General features: G+C 42.6%; 1 protein-coding gene across 1 annotated transcript in view; it reads right to left on the bottom strand.

Moving 5' to 3' along the window:
• apbb2b (amyloid beta (A4) precursor protein-binding, family B, member 2b) overlaps positions 1 to 13,798 on the bottom strand; it is a 43,865-nt gene extending 30,067 nt beyond the window's left edge. Inside the window, exon 1 of the mRNA XM_070915414.1 lies at positions 13,750 to 13,798. The gene's annotated coding sequence lies outside the window, so the exon portion shown is untranslated. The remainder of the gene's footprint in view (positions 1 to 13,749) is intronic.
• Between the last annotated feature and the right edge of the window lie 722 nt (positions 13,799 to 14,520).

Below are 14,520 nucleotides of genomic sequence, written 5' to 3'. Positions count from 1 at the left end.
GTACACTTAAGATACAATAAATAACAATGAATCTCCAGGCTTACATAACATTTATATTTTTCCAGGTTTATGTAACTACTCAAAGTTATGAATAGTGCATACTTCTACGAACACTGAATCACTTGACTGGTGCTGGTAAGTCTATCCAACATACACTGAAGAACAGTTGATCTGCCACAACAGCAGTCTTATACTGAGTCTATGCTGTTTACTGACATAACAGACGAACAACATCTGGATACTCTGGCAACACTAGGTGTTATACTGACTGTGGTAAAAAGGTAAACCATCTGAAGAGCAGCTGTATAATTTTGACCTCAAACCAGCTGTGTGTACAGTAATGTCTTTTCTCTGATGGTTAAGACAGCGGCTACAAGAGAGATGTCATGTCAGAAGTTAGTTTAAACAACTGTGGCAGCTTTCAGTCTTTAGGAATCACGGATGTTGTGAAAAAGGCACAGATTGGTCTGTGGGAGTCACTGAATATATGCACAACGACATATGAAAAAGACATATAAATCCCTTGAGAGCTCAAGCATAAAAACTGCTGAGGACAGAGACAAGGAAAGAAGGATGATGCATTAAAGTGAATCATAAAATAGCAATAAAAAATGTTGCATTCTGGGATTAAAATTACAAGGCATACTTGCTTCCTTGAATCCTGCTGCAACAAGTCTGCATACCTTGGAACATGTGTGTGTTTGTGTGTGCGAGAAAGTATTTGTATGAAGGGGTGTCTACACTAAAGATGTATGAATCATTTCCCATGAAATGCTGCTGCTGACCTGGCATTACAGGTTGGATGTGGTATCTGTAATAGAGGTCTACTACCCTGCTACTGTCTCAAAGCTATCCAGCATTAGCACAAGAGTCACTGCAATTCTTCTTTACTGTTACAAAGAGAAACCAATTTAGTACATATAGTCAGTGCAGCCCATAATGGGACAGTAATTTATTTTGTTTTGGCTCTGCACACATTGGACTTATTTCATTAAGTGAAATGGTTACTACGGGGTTAAAGTGCTGACTTTCAGTGGAACGGATGTCTGAGGGGGCTCATAGTCATATTAAGTAAACAGAATTTGGAGCGCTTTTCATACACAGTCCCCAAATATCCTAGACATACAGATAAAGCTAAAGGAGTTTATTGGGGGGGCAGATATATTAATACGAGTGAGTGTAAGTGTGTTGTGCAACAATGACTGCAATACAAGCATGGCCGAGCATAACTAGTAAAAAAAGGTGTCTGCTGATGTCTGTGGATAAGACCCCGCACCCTGGGGCAAAGATATTTTCAAGACATAAAAACACCCAGTAATATTTACAAGAACTACGTTTTATGTTACATTTTCAAACATATCAAAACGGCAAGGCATGGCAAGGCTGAGACTGAATCTGAGCCCAACAACAACACTAAAATCAGACTCAACACTACTCAGCTAACGGCTTAACAGACAGGTTTTGGCTGCTTGTGGAAGATGGCTATCCATCATTGTCCGAGGGCGCATTCAATTCAGTTAACCAACAAAAATATGTCACGGTCCAAACACTAACTACAGACTGCACTGCAGTTGCCATATTATTTATTTTGCCTTCAGACAGATGTAAGATGCAAAACATTAAGTTTTCACACTTGGGTGGAGCTACAGCTCAGCAGCAAGTATGCGCTGAAACTGTATCTTTCAATCCCAACTACATCTGGGTATGGTTTCAGGATGTGATGACAGCGATCGCAGTGCCCGTTTTGGGCCTCGGCAGCCATGAAGGGCTCCCTGCAGTCCTCTGCTGTGGACGAGGGGGTCCTAGCATAATTACAGGGCCCCTCTGTGGGCAGGGCAGCACTGGCACTGACAACACTCATTCACAAACACACACATGAACAGTAAATATGAGGGTGAACCTTCCACATGGACTTGCTTGTTAAAAGTTAAATGCACAGGCAAAAGCTCAGACACAGACAGGCAGGCAGTCCCACTATGTTAAAGACACACACTCAGAGCAACACACACACAGACAGACAAAAACACACATGGGGTGGGGGGTAGGTAATAAGATCCAGGATGTGTCACAGCATGACAGTGACCTTTGACTCTTGACCCACTGGCCAACGCACCGAATGTGTCCTGTGTGTGTGTGTGTGTGTGTGTGTGTGTTGTTAGTGAGTGTGCAAGTGTCATAGCTATGCTGGGGGGTCTGGCTCCAGCAAGAATGAAGGGAGCAGCTGCAAACCCTCCACCTCTCTCTCTGTTTCTTTTTCTTTTTACGTGTGAGCTGTGTGTAACCACCAGACTCTGGACTGAGTGAGGCAGATTGCGTTTAAATTCATATGCCAAGTGGATGCCTGCCAACAGTTTGATAGGCCTCTCATCCCTCCTTCCTGCCCTTCCCTCTCAAGGTTTCTCGCCATTCCAGTCCCTCAGCTAATCCCACTTGACTTTTACCTCTTTCCTTTATCCCATTTTCTTGCGCATTTCCTCTCCTCTTCCTCTCATAGCCTCCACTACATTCATCTTCTACCTCCCACCCCTCTCCCTCTTTCCTTTGTCTGGAAGAGAATTGCTGTCTTTTCTCATTAAAAGTGAAGAAGGTCTGTAAACTCTCATAAAACCACCCGTTTCTCTCTACAACCCTGATTTACAGCCACTCTTCCCCTCCTGTTCTCGTCTCCCCCTCTGCTTGTGAGAAAGCCCATCTGTTACCAAAAAAGACTGACAAGAAAGCAAAACAGCAAGAGGCCAGGCTATCAAAAACAAAATGGATGGATTCGTGTCAACAAGGCAAGGCATGCAGAATAGAAAACGCAACTGGGTGTTTTTCTAACTTTTGGACAAGGACGTGAACGTGTAAGCCGTACAAAAGCTGTACAATAGCAGGCAATCTTCCCAGATCTGTCTTGGCTTTATTTTCATTGGCTGCAGAGTAGGCGGGATCCTCATTTAGCTGAAAACTACTTCCACTACAAGCTGGGAAGTTAGCAACACTGCTAAACAAAGACATATTACGATAGCTGGACAGCTCTTCACATTCCAACCACTATGCCAAACTTAATCCTTTCTTCCATACAGTTTGCTATATAATCTGGACTAATGCACTTTTCAGAGGCTAGAAAGTTTTTTAAAATTCTGCTGCCAGACTTCTGACCAAAACTAAAAACGAACCATATTTAACTGAACTACACTTGCTCCCTGCATTAATCACAATTGATTTTTAAGCCATTTTGAATATTTATTTTTGTATATAAAGCTCTAAAAGGCTTAGGACCAGTTTTGTTAGATGATCAGAACCACAGTCATAAGAAAAGTGGCGATGCAGCACTAACCCCATTATGCTTCCAAACTGTGGAATAAAGTTCTAAAGAGATATTAGAAAGGAAGTCTCAGCGACCATTTGAACTTTTTAAAAACATGTCTAGTTTTCTAGATGGATTTTTTTTCACAACCATTTTCTTGTTTCTGTTTTCTGCATTTTGTTACGCACTTTGAGCTGCATTCATCCAGAGGTTCTTATATAGGGTATGTTGTGTGTGCCACAGCTAAATATTTTGCAGCTACTAGCAAAGTAATGATAAATAAAAGTGGCTATAATCAGTGGAATAACACAAAGAAAGACATCAATCAGCCCTCCAAAAGGCTAGCAGACGGCTGGTGACTGGTCCAGTCTGGTGCACTACAGATTGGAGGATATATTTCTCCAAGCTCAGTGTGTATGTGTGTCTATGTGTGTGTCCATCTACTATAACAAGGGAAGAAGCCAGGAAGAAAGCAATAGCCATCTACAGAATCTAGTTCCAGAATAACAGCGGAAGGGTTGAAAAGCGAGGAGGCCCAGTGTGTGTATGTGTGTGTGTGTGTGTGTGTGTGTGTGTGTGTGTGTGTGTGTGTGTGTGTGCATCCTTGTATTGTCAATAACGGGAAATAACAGAGACAAAGTAACACTTTGACTGAGACTGCAGCCCAAACAAACAATCTTGTGTATAGACAAACAAACACACACACACAGACACACAGACACACACACACACACACACACACACACACACACACACACACACACACACACACACACACACACACACACACACACACACACACACACACACAGGCCTTGCGCACAGAGAGAGCTCGGTGGTTTGAGCGTGCTCCCATGGCCATACATCGTCCTTGCAGCAGCAGTGTATAGCGAGTGTGAAGGACGGACAGAAATAGCTCCACTATAATTCTACTTGTACAGTGAGAGTTTAAAGTACACTCCGACACTTACGGAGTCTCCTTGTTTGTGTGTGTGAATTTATGAACGTCTCAATGTACTGTACACATACAGCTGAAATGTATCATTTTCCGCTGGCGTGGTTTCCTTGGGCGGGAGAGCGAGAGGCAAAAATGACCACAAAAGAAAGGAAAGTGGTGAGGAATTTTCAGGGTGTGCCAAAGAATCTCAGGCATGTCTCTTTTTTTGGGTGGGTGGGTCAGGGCGACTGGGGGCAAAAGACCTATAATTGGTCAACAAAAGGAGCAGACTAAACCCACACACACACACCTCTGGAATTAAAGTGAGTGATGACCATGGTGAGCACATGTGTGTACACGTTCCATTCAATGACCCTGAGCAAACTAAGGCAAGAGGGTAAATGAAATACAAACAAAAGTGAGAGTGAGTGGCCTATACATACATGCATCACCCGTGACAGCAAACACAAGTAAAGTTACTTATTTACCTGCAACAATCTCAACACTTCCCTGACTGTGACTCAGGACATTACAGAGTAAAAGGCAGAGCAGTTATGGCACGCACTGATTTCCACTCCAACGTAGCCAAAACACTACTGGGGGTGATGGAGGTTAAAGGGTTTTGTAACAGACTCTGTTAACCCACACACATTCACAGACTTTGAAATCCTGTGACGTGGAAAAGAAACATTTCAGAAACAGGAGCCAAGGGACGATTTCCTGGATTTGGGAAACTTGGGAGCGAGTGTGCTGTAACCCCTCCCCCGGTCCCAAATGCCCCCCCTCTCTCTCTTCCTCCCTGCTTCACTCAGCCCCTCTTTCCTGTGGGTGAGGGGAGGTCGAGGGAGGGGAGAAAGAGTACACCACGAACACACTGACACCAAGGAAAACACACTGAGAGGAGGGAAGTCCCATTTCAGCGCTTAAAGCCTGCTCCCTGTGAGGAGCACACATGAGCCAGTCGTGCAGGCAGCGCGACTTCACCGTAATGAGACCGCAGCTCTTTCCTGGACGCGATGTTGAAGGGAACAAGCAGTGCCAGGAGTCAGAGAACAACAAGTACAGCCACGTCTGTACTTTAATTTGTCATGTGTTTGTGGTTCCTGCTTTTTCTTATCAATACATACTTTTTCTGTTTTTATAAATACTCACGGCCTCGGTTGAGTTTCCGCATAGTTCCGCAAACCATGCAGGGCCACACTAAACTCCTATAATAGCCTACATGAGTCTCATGTTTTTCCTGTAAGACTCACTGTTTATTGCCTTTGATCATCATCAGTCCAAGAAATAACTGGACAGATGTAGAGGTGGATGTATACCAGCGTCTGGTTCAAAAGTAGTTTGGCCAACTTAGCTAACATTTAATAGTGGAGCCGAACAGCATTCAAGCACCGAACTGAAACGAGTCACGTTGCCCTCCGTTTCCATATTTCCACATGTCCATTATAGTGACAAAATTTGGCTGGCTTTTCGACAGATAATTCGATTTAGGAAGCAATCCTAACTACTCCTTATTGAAAAGCACACTTTTAGTTCAATATTACATTGGTGGCATACTTGGAACAACTCAATAATTTTCAAAAACGACGAGATTCAAAAAAGTTATACTTATGGTAAACTTCTGGTAGGTCATACTGGACGATGTAAAGGTTTGACTTCTGACTGAAAACACAAATACTGTTATTCACTTTGGCTGCTTGAACTAACATTAGCTTCACAGACTGGCAGGACAACTGGCTTCATTGCTACGAATCCTGCAGGGGACAATTCAGTGAGTGATAAGCTTTTAAAAAATATGATGTGCTACAAAGTTTAACTGGTAGATCACGTGCTGTTCAATATCCACCAGCTATTAGTCGTTTAAACATGATTATTAATGAGCTAATGTAGCTGCTAGCTACTTGTCTGAAAATGATGATGATCACCTCGACTGTTATCTAGAATAAGACTCACCATTGTTGAACTTCACAAGGACAGTCCACTCTCCATCTTTTTAAACATCAAAATCATATGGAGTGATATGTGCGTGCAAATACAACAGATTAACCAGACAACAGCCAAGAGTTGCATTTTGTAGTTTCACACGCTCACTGAAGTATCGCAAACTGGCGGCTGTTCAGCTAATTTGCTGGAAACATTTGTCATTTAAGCCAGTAAAAATAATGGCTAATCGCTAAACACTCTTACAGCTCGGTAAGGCATTGTCAATAAAATAAGTAGTAATTAAAACAGTGACTCTTTCAAATTGCAAATCGTTTATCTCAACACACACACACACACAATGCACTGAATAACCAAATATCTCCTCATCAGCATCTTAAGAGGACTAAACAAATTGTTATCTATATTTTTGTGTAAGTTTAGGGTTATATTTTTACAATTAGACCGCAAGCTCCACTCGTTTCTTTTATCAGCAAAGTTAGTTCTCTCAGTACGAGTCATAGTGACTCTTATTACAGGTTTTGCTTCTCTTCTGCTTGATTGCAAGCATCACAGCTCTCTTTTGTCTTTTTTCAGTAGCGAAGGCCAGGTATATTAAAAACCCTTCTCGCTTCCTTAGTGAAAACACACAGACAGGCAGAGAGACGAACACATGCACAAAAGGCCTGTCAGATCCAAGGCGAGGGGCAGAAGCAGTGGAGAGACTGTGTATCCTATATATAGCTGAGATGTGACAGGACATCCGAGAGGACAGGGAAGTCTAGACACAAACGACACAGCTCTTACTCAGGCTGTGTGTGTGTGTGTGTGTGTGTGTGTGTGTCTTCGAGTTCAACATGGCCTTGTTATCTCACATTTCATTAGAAAGCCTGTGGCAAGCTGTTTCATGATAATGTCACAAGATTGTATTGATATCACAGCCTAGTCTGATCTGACTAGCCGCCAGTTTTGACTTATTAGCCAAAAACGACTATGTCAAAAGAGGGAAAGACGGTAAGAAGAAGAGAGAGTCAGAAAGATGAGAGAGGAGGGGGAAAGGGTACTGGTGTAAGAAGAGATATGAGGAAAGAAAACGGATCAGTGAGAGAGAGTGACTCATCAGAAAAGGAATGTCCCATCTCTGCCAAAGGAACCACAGACACCACTGCAATGATCGCTCCCTCTCCAATACTTTAAATCATCCCCTCCCTCCCTCGCTCATGTCGTCTCTTCCTCTCACACAATGCCTGTCCCTGTCCTACCAATGGAAGTTATCGTTGTTGTTTCCCAACATTAGCAGAGCATTCTTCTCTGACAGGACATTGGTTTTGGACGGGGATGATACAGCTAGCAGACCACGGCTGGAGGGCCGGCACTGCACCGCCAGTGTTTGGAGCAAACACGCACAGGGCCAAGGCTGCCTCTCCACTTGTTTTGCCAAGTCAGTGCAAAGCCAAGAGGCAAATTCCACTGAGAGCGCTGTGTGGTTTATCAAAGTTACACTGTTCAATTAATTTAAATTCTAGTCCCTAATAAAACTTTTTTTTATGTCGATGCAGTTTTATGAATCACGGTAGAAGAATTAAGACAAGCTTGGCACTGCATCACGTCCTTGCCACAGATGTTAACTTATTATTACTCCCACCACAGGATATGATGTAAACACAAAGAACTTTTCTGGTGAAGAACCTCGATCACCACAATGACTGCCATCATGATTCAACATTCCTATCACCTGTCATCCTGTGCATTCATCAGACAGGAATAAGTTTCATACAATTCACGGACTTAATTGTTACAACAGAAGGAAGAGTCGGGAACTTGTTAGCCTGTAAAGTGAGAAAGGCTTGCTGCAGTGTTTTATAGAGGAGGTGGGCAACTTCACCAGAAGAAAAGACCACTTCCGCTAAAACGAAGAAATTAATACACTTAATACTACATGAAATAAAACATTAACCTTTCAGGAAACGCGGCAGGGGTACTATCTAATACAGCAAATGCCATATATGTCTTTACTATTGTCTAGGCTGTCATCTACTAACTAAACTGATCACACGACGAGAAGTGTCACGAACAGAGTGGTTTACCACCTCTGCTGAACAATTTCATAGAGAAAACCCTGATAAGTTTTACCATGACAGGAAAGGTTAGCTCAGTGCTTGAACATATGTAGGGCTGCAACTAACGATTAGGTATTTTCATTATCAATCGATTAATCTGCAGATTACATTCTTGATTAATCAATTTATCGTTTAATGTAGATAATGTCCAAGGCAAAAATGCCCAAGATGACATCTTTAAATGTCTTGTTTTGTCTGACCAACAGTTCAAAACCCAAAAGATATTCAGTTTACAGTGATGTAAGATAAATAATGGCAGAAAATCATCACAATAGAAGAGCTAGTGAATGTTTGATAAATTGACTGAAACGATTACTCGATTATGAAAATTGACTAATAGTTTAAGCTCTAAAAATATGACCAGGAATCAAAGGGTAGCTCACTCTAGTACAAGCCTATCAATATGCATGAATATCATATGTCTATGATAACGATGGTGCCACCTTACTTTTATATTTAGATATATTGCAACACTGTCAGCTACAATAAATCACAACATCTGTGAAAAATATGTAGAAATGCATAAAATCTGAGCCTTTCTAACAGACATATAACAATATGTACACATGTGCTGCCGTTCAAATGTAAAACAGCCATAAAGTGGAAGAAAGGCTGACCTGGCAGAAAGCAAAACAGCTCCTGAGTTTAAATGTATGCAGCAAAGCAAGCTGCAATCTGCATTAGTGCCAGGGTATTGATAATGTATTGCAAGAGACCATATTGCAATGTATCAATTATTTGTCCCACCTCAACTAGACTCTCGAGCAAGCACAAACATGTCAGTCACATGTCATAGGCCTTAACCGTAATGGAAACAGTGAGTCCAAAGATAATTGTGAGGGTGTATGCAAACCCAGTCTAATATGTCCTAATGTGCTAATTATTGTCCTTTAATCAGTGGAATATGCTAAAACATTACATCAACATGTCACTAATCCTTGGCAGCATTACAGTAACTGCATGTGAGATGTTTTGAATAGCATACTGCATGCTTTCTAATTATCAGTGTGCAACAAATATTCCACTTGGCATGCCCCACTATCATAGTCCATGGCTTCTTGCTAGTTAATCTCCTCGAGTGTTCCTGGTGAATGCAGCAAGGATGGAAGATAAGAGAAGTGAAGTACAGACTACCAAGTCTGAGTCAATCCTTGTTTTGAGACAGCGCAGCAGAAATCCTTGAACTCGCTGTAGTATGCCAATTTATTTGGGCTCCTGGGGCTCTGGCCTTTACAGCCACTTTCATCACATTCTGGCTTTCATAGTGTACGACGATGTGTGTGTTTGAAAGTCAGAGAGAGTAAGAGAGGAAGGTCAGAGAGAGAGAGAGAGAGAGAGAGAGGGGCAGAAAACCCTTATGCAGCTGAACTGGGAGTGATGGGGGCATACATGTGAAACTGCAGCGATGTGGAAAAGACAACATCAGAAACAGAAACATATAAACAAAAGAGTGGGAAAGTGTGTGATCTGCGTGCACCAAGAGTGTGACTGTGAGTGTAAATCTGTGTCTACGTGTGGAGTTCCCTTTAAAAGTGGAAAGCCTGTCTGTCCTCTCCTGCTTCCACAGGTAATTTGTAGGCAGAATAACATGCATGCTGACGATCCAATCACAAGGCAGACTTAACAGCAAGGAGACAACCGATCAGTGAGGGCTGCCAGGAGCTGACACATTACACGGCAGCACTCACACACAGACACACAGAAAGAAAGAAAGAAAACAAAGACACAAAGTAAAACTGAGCGGAAAGAAGGCATGTGGGTGAAAAACTGTCAAAAAGGGAGAGAAGGAGTGAGACAGACCGATAGACAGAGAGACAGATGGAAAGAGAGAAAGGGGGCCCTATCATTCAGTTTCACACCCTACAGGATGAACAGGGCCTCTGTGCTCCTTCTCTGTTCAAACACACCTCACGGCTGTCTGCTCCCTGCAACAACAATGCGCACACACACACACACACACACACACACACACACACACACACACAGCAGCCTGCCTGACAGTGGGCACAATAACCCTATTGAGAGGCATCGATAGGGAAGAAGAGAATGAGATTGAGAAAAAGATTGACAACACACATATATACATATATATATACACATATATATACAGCCTCCCCGACCACCACCACACATAGATATACACAAACAAACTGCAGTCTGGTTATCTTGCCAACTTGACAGCCTGGGATGAATCTACTCTCTGCTGTCCTTAATTCATCATTCATCTGTCCAATCTGGTCAGACTCTACACACACACACACAAATATGCACATGCCTGCACACACACACTCACGGTAGTTTGGTCAAGGGCAGACCAGTGGTATTGTTTCACAGGGGAAGCAGGGTGGTGATAACAGATCTCCATGCTCTTTATCTGATTGCTCACACACACCCACGCAGAAACACGCACAATCACACAAGCATGTACGCACATGCACACTCTCACCATCCTTTCTCGTCAGCCTGTTGTGCGTGACCTCGACCACACACAGACTAACAGGTTGGCGCTGCAAGGCAAGAAAGTCCCAACACCACACAAACACACACACACACACACACACACACATTTATAGTCTGGCAAACATAATTACATCCAATCTGCAGAGCACTTTGGGGCTAGCTGAGATATCGTGGGGTATTTTGGGGTGTCTGACATGCTCACAGCTTCAGAAGGTGACAGCTTACATTACTGAATTGCTATTTCTGTCCCTGCACATGTGCGCTGTGTACAGTATGGTTAAATGCATGTGTGTCTCCTTTATTGTGCCTCTCATTGAAACGATAGAAGTTACCTCAGCAGAAGGGTGGGCTATCTTGAAACTGAGGCATTTTCATAACACCAAAGCTAAACAAACACGCACACACAAGCAAATAGCCTAGAACAGCCTGCAGTGCTTGGCCCAAGACTCGGCCCATAAATGTCCCAAGTCACTTTTTCCATACTCAGCAACTCCTGATGTTGTATAGAAATGCTACAGAGGGAGGGAGAGTAAAGAGGGAAAGAGTAATTGAGTGAAAAAAAGAGGAGAGGGGCAGAATATAAACCAACTTAACAGCCCAAGCGCCCTAAGCAATTAGCAATGACATCATGTATCTACACACACACACATACACACACACACAGCAGACCAGGGCCAGGTCTGGATGAAGAGCAAGCCAGCAGGGCAAGGAGGAAGGAAAGATAGAGAGGGGAGGGAGGCAAAGCAGGCAGGCAGTGACGGAGAAGGAGAGAGGATGACAGTGCACCATTTCCACTCCGGTGCTACAGTCAGTGACACATTCATTCTTGTGGACTGCACTAATAAGCTCAACAAACCAATGCCGCAGCGTGAACCTTATAAAATCACCACAACCACTGCCGAAAATACAGAGTCCTGGCTGTTTACAATCAAAGTGTTTACACTAAATAGTAAAGTAGAAGGCTTGCAGATTCAAAACACGACATTATCCCAGATTTCATCCATTATGCTTGCATACAAGTGTGCTTTATGAACACACCTCTTAAATGTACACACAGGGAAGCACATGCATCAGTGCAAATGTGATGCAAAACAAATGCATGCGAGCCAGTGTCACCAGGAGGGACAGCAGGGAGACAGGGAGGTAGAGAAACCTCAGTGGTGCATTCCAAAAACAGCAGGCAGCTCCTTTGGTAATTCATGTTATTGTCAACAACTTTAGTGTTCCTTCTCCCTCCACAGAAACACACATAGTACACTACATGGACTGTTTCACACATTCTTACACGCTTACTACACAACAACAAATCCAGTCCTTTTGAAAGTTAATCAGCACCCACCTGAAGTGAATGGTTTTGAAAGGAAAAGTCAACAATTATTCTTCCAATACGTCTCTATGCACAATCATAACATATCTGAACTCTATCTCTGCCCTCCTTACCACCAAGAAAATAAAACAGGAAGGTTATTCACATCCTCCTCTAGATTCATTAAATCATACGACATAAACGAGCCATTAAGTGGCTCCATGTTTACACAAAACAAACAGGCGTATTATCTCAAGACCCTGGCAGAAACTACCAGAGCAAGGCTGGAAACAATTAGGTAGCCGTGTCCAGCCAGCACCATGCACCAACACAAGCCTCACCCCCAGGGGCCTGCATGGCTTATAGCCCTGCAGACTATTCCATGTAATGTGCGCAATAAAGAGAATAACCTCCTTTATGCTTGTTTGTCTCACAATGAACCTCTTTATTACATAAATTGTAGCTCAGCACAGAGACCTACGTGGGACACATGATACAGCAGCCATGAGTCGGGAGCTGGAGCATCTCTGAACGGGAACCAAAGGATATGATAAACTGACCTGTCAGGCAACTAGTCCTGAAACAATTAGTCAACCGATTAGTCAATTGACAGAAAATCTATGGACGACAATTCTGACAGCAGGAATGGTGAAGCAAAACAGCCAAACATTAGCTAGTTCCAGCTTAAAGGGGGTTGATGCTTTTCAACGGTTTGACATTTTAAGTATCTTTAGGTTTCGGCCTGTTAGTCAGACAAAACAACCACTATTTCCACTATTTTTGTTGTACATTAAATGAATAATGGAAAAAATATAAATTGATGGATAATCATTGACAATCATAAGAAACCATTAGCTGCAACTCTACAGGCCTCCCCAACTTATTCAGTTTGGTATGTCTATATGCAGAATTTAGTGATCATTGACACAAACAGCACAACTTAACATCAACTCACTGGTGGAGCTTAGGTCAATCTAAATTTACCATTTCAGAAATGTAGATATCATGACATGAATTATCAGCTTAAAGCACAGTTAGAAGTACTAATCTACTTAGCTAGTGTGTATGAAGGTGTTTAGGGCTGTGAGGCTTAATAAACGCTTTCCTTTTTGTCTGGTGGTTTGGTTAACTTCTCATGAATGGCTGACTGGTGGTCAGTTTACCAACCACTTACCTGCTGGTGGGCTCTCAACATGAAGAAGAGCGCAAGTTTAAGAGTCGTGAGGTTTCAGAAATGTCCCTTTAACTTTACAGCTCTGTCGTATCCACACTCAGGCGTTTTAACCATTAAATCCCCGACACAGCAGTCGAGTTGTAGTCTGATAGCTAACCTTAAAGCAAAGCGGTGGTCAACGGCTGGCCGCTCGCGACAACGTTCCAATAACGGCTGTTGTCATAAACACTACGAGACACTACGAGAGGACTCATTCAACGGCCGCAGCAGACACAACAAAATCTCGGATACTCAAGTCAAAGGGACACACGCTGGGTCCCGTAAATTCCCCCATCTGCCGCCGCCGCAGCCTCCCAGTCTCCTCTCCCCCACCTTCCCGACTTGTTTGCAACACAGCGGGGCCCTCAGATGCCAAAGCAATGCGTCGCCCAGAAGAATATGGAAAGTTACTCACATTTCCACTCAATTCGAGGCTGAGGAAAACTGTAACGGCCACAGCTCCTCGTATTTAAGCGAAAATTCTCGGCATACCACATCACTCACCTCTTCTCCAGTGTGTTCGCGTCCTCCTCGCTGCGCTCCTGTCTTTTTTCTCCTCCCCTCCGTTTTCTCTCGGCTTGTTCCTTTTTCTCCTCCCTCCCAGATGCCGCTGCTCTCCGACAGGGGGAACCGGGGGACGCTGCTCCGGAAGCAAACGCTCCTCTCTGATTTTTTTTTTTAACACTCCCTTCACTGCCTGCTGCCTAATGGCATTACTTTATGACTGCTTTAATTTATTCAAAGAAATGATCATTATACTGAAGGACATTTTCAAATTTGAATATTTTCTATGTTTTGGGAAGTTTTTTTCCCAAGAAAATTAAGAATTCTTAAACATAGTCTAAATGATGATGATGAAAATAAAAATAGAAAACGTTATTATTCCCTATGTATACCAGATAGGTAGGAACAGGATACAGATGGGACACAGTAGGAAAAATACACTGCATAGCCTATACATAGCAGATAGGTTAAAGCAATTAACAATACTTTACCATAGACCAGTGTGCAAATCAATAATGCTGTTTCCTGATATTCCAGATCAAAGTGAAAGAGTAGATATAGGTATATTTAAAATATATACTTATAGACAAAGTTGTATGTATGCATAATAACTATAATCAAGTGTAATGTGAGAATAATATCAATATAATACGAACAAACTATAAATATGTCATGTATAAATAAACACAAGATAGCAATAGCGTACCACAGTATACAACAGCAGCATAGTAAAGCAACGAAAAGACATAAATAAACGTAGTATTTATGCTA

Source organism: Enoplosus armatus, chromosome 2 (genome assembly GCF_043641665.1).
Source record: "Enoplosus armatus isolate fEnoArm2 chromosome 2, fEnoArm2.hap1, whole genome shotgun sequence".
NCBI lineage: Eukaryota > Metazoa > Chordata > Actinopteri > Centrarchiformes > Enoplosidae > Enoplosus > Enoplosus armatus.
Note: the sequence above shows the minus strand (reverse complement) of the source record. Positions and strands in the feature narration are given on the sequence as shown.